Source organism: Schistocerca cancellata, chromosome 7, assembly GCF_023864275.1.
Source record: "Schistocerca cancellata isolate TAMUIC-IGC-003103 chromosome 7, iqSchCanc2.1, whole genome shotgun sequence".
Lineage (NCBI taxonomy): Eukaryota > Metazoa > Arthropoda > Insecta > Orthoptera > Acrididae > Schistocerca > Schistocerca cancellata.
In genome coordinates, this window is record NC_064632.1 from 78,355,790 (window position 1) to 78,358,843 (window position 3,054).

The following is a 3,054-nucleotide window of genomic DNA, read 5'->3' on the forward strand; positions in this document are numbered from 1 at the left end:
GCCGGTGTGGCCTTGCGGTTCTAGGCGCTTCAGTCTTGAACCGCGTGACCGCTACGGTCGCAGGTTCGAATCCTGCCTCGGGCATGGATGTGTGTGATGTCCTTAGGTTAGTTAGGTTTAAGTAGTTCTAAGTTCTAGGGGACTGATGACCACCGATGTTAAGTCCCATAGTGCTCAGAGCCAGTTGAACAATCAGTAATACAATTACAAGTTCTTTATATATTTACCTACGGTAAAACCCTAATTATTACTGTCATTAAACAGCAAGAAATAAACCATGGATACCTGTACCTGCTATTTTTCAGTTCGTTACAACGGCTGAAATCTAGTTTTTGTCCTTCTGATGTTCTCTTTTCTTGGTTTCCAATAAATACAAATTTATACTTATTTTTAACTTTCTTTTTCTTAGGACTGATCTAGGTATTATTTCATCTCGTCAGTCGTGGTGTCAAGGTATCTCACGTAACAAAGTAATTTTAATAAATGTACATACAATTTATCTGGTCGCGCGTCGCCAGTTGTAACGTATCCTTCCTTAACGGCAGAATAAAAAGGGAAAGACATATTTGAATCTGGTGAAAATTACGCAATGCATTTAGAAACCCTTGCCTGGACAAGGGCACGTCGTAACTGCTATGGCATGATGCGGTCACTACTTTAACGTCCATGAAATCGGCAGTAATTATCATATTGTATTTCATCACCAGTCTTCATTACCCTTCGTGTGACACAGCTCTGCGGATTTGCTTTTTGGTGTACCAGGTCCTCCTGGGTATTGTATGTCGTCATTGTTTGAAAGCATCTTGACCTTCAAAGTAGTATAATGATTTCCATATTAAAGGTGGTAATGTGTACTGAATTGGACTTCGTTGAAAACAATGTACAGGTTCGACTTTGCATTTATGTAATATTCAAACGACACGAAGCGATAAGCTAACAGGTCCTTCTGTTCTAGGCAAACAATCCTGATATATCACTCCGAAACAAAAAACTCTCACTAAAGTCGTTGTACGGCAACGGCCTTGCCGCAGTGGATACACCGGTTCCCGTGAGATCACCGTAGTTAAGCGCTGTCGGTCGTGGTCGGCGCTTGGATGGGTGACCATCCGGGCCGCCATGCGCTGTTGCCATTTTTCGGGATGCACTCAGCCTCGTGATGCCAAGTGAGGAACTATTCGACCGATTAGTAGCCGCTTTTGTTCAAGAATACCATCATAACGACCAGGAGAGCGGTGTGCTGACCCCACGTCCATCCTATCCGAATCCTCCACTGAGGATGACACGGCGGTCGGATGGTCCCGATGGACCACTTGTGGCCTGTAGATGGAGTGATTTTAAAGGGGTTCTACAAATTACTGCAGAAAGATTTAGCAGAAAAGGGATAGTTATAATTGAGTAAATGAGAAAGTACATGGAACCCAACACACATAGCTTCGATCCATCAGCAAAAGACAACTAAAGTGACTACAAGAAGAGGAATTCTTGTCTTCCGAACTTTTGCTTAACAAGAAATTGAAAGAGATGTAAAACTTATCCTTGAAATTTCTCCTGTACACGATCTGTGGGGCACAACCAGTATTGGTTCCCCTACACATGACATTATATTCATTTTCCATTACATGTTTCTCATACAGTAATTACATCCGGAGTCTAATCGAAATAGTACCGTGATCACAGAAAACGGAGTAAGACAGGGAAACGCATTATCCTGCTTTGTGTGTAATATACCTTGGGGAAGGTTATAAGAGACAAGTGCATCAGTACAAGAGGGACTATCCTATATGTTCAGGTGCTGGCTGATGTAGATTATATCAACATAACTGCAAGAATGCCGAGAGAAATGGAAGTGGCCTTTACAACTGTTCAAACAACTGCTAGAAAGATGAACCTACAGATAAATTAAGGGAAAACCAAGAATATACCTGTAACAAAGACAGACAATGCAAAGGAGCACCCATCCATAGCAATTGGTTGAATTAATTTTGATATGGTGCGTAGTTTCACTTACGTTGGATCAGAAGTAAGCTGTAAAAAGATGTCAGCTCTGAAATGCAATAATGAAGGCTGTACGCCAACAAGGGCTCATGCCCTCAAAAAGTATTTGAAATCTAACTTGCTGTTCATAAAAATTAAAGTTATGATGTAAAAATTTTAGTGAGGCCTGTGCTAACTCATGGAGCTGAAACATGGACACTAACAGAATTTGATGGAAGGCAACTGGGCATATTTGAAAGGAAGGTCTTGAGCCAAATTCTTCAGCCAGCGAGAAAAATAGGTATCTGGAGGAGGAGATTCAACTATGATTTACATAATATGTATACTGAACCAGACATTGTCATTTACATTAAGATGAAAAAGCTGGAATGAGTAGGACATGTACTGAGAGAAAATGCCAGAATGATTAATACGATACTCATCACAGTGTCCGAAGGAGCCTGGAGAGTTGTAAGACTAAAGGTAACGTGAGGGGAAGGTGTCAGAGAGGACACTGGGAAAACTGGAATTCTGAATTAGAGGACTTAGGCACGAAGGAGGGAAGAATGGAATAATCTGCAGAGGGCCACCGATGATGATGATTTCTCGTGAACACTGTCTGTGGGTTACAATCAGTTGTAGTTCTCTTACACATGACAATATATTCATTTTCCAATATATGGATCTTATACAGAGTAATTATTTCATCATAATATTTAAAAAAATAATAAATAATACGATCTGTACAGGATATGTTTCGCCGAAATCGGCAGATTACTCATACAGAGTATTTATATCATCACAATATTTACAAAAATAAAAAATAATACGTCTTTTACAGGATAAGTATCAACGAAATCGGCGGATGTGCAGGCAGTTTCCGGTGTACTCCAAGGGAGTGTTATAAAATCGTTACTCTTTATACGAGTAACTGATTTAACGGGTAATGGCGGAAGCTGTGAGACGTTGTTCACAGAAGATACTATTACTTCTGTAGAAAGGTTTTATGCCAGAAGACTGAAGCATAATTCAAGAACACCGGCAAAGTGTCGACGATTAGTACTGGTGCCGGCAGTTGAA

The 3,054-nt window shown here is 40.5% G+C and overlaps 1 pseudogene; it reads left to right on the top strand.

Moving 5' to 3' along the window:
- The first annotated feature begins 1,012 nt into the window (after positions 1–1,012).
- On the top strand, positions 1,013–1,130 carry LOC126093760 (5S ribosomal RNA; annotated as a pseudogene).
- The last annotated feature ends 1,924 nt before the right edge of the window (positions 1,131–3,054 follow it).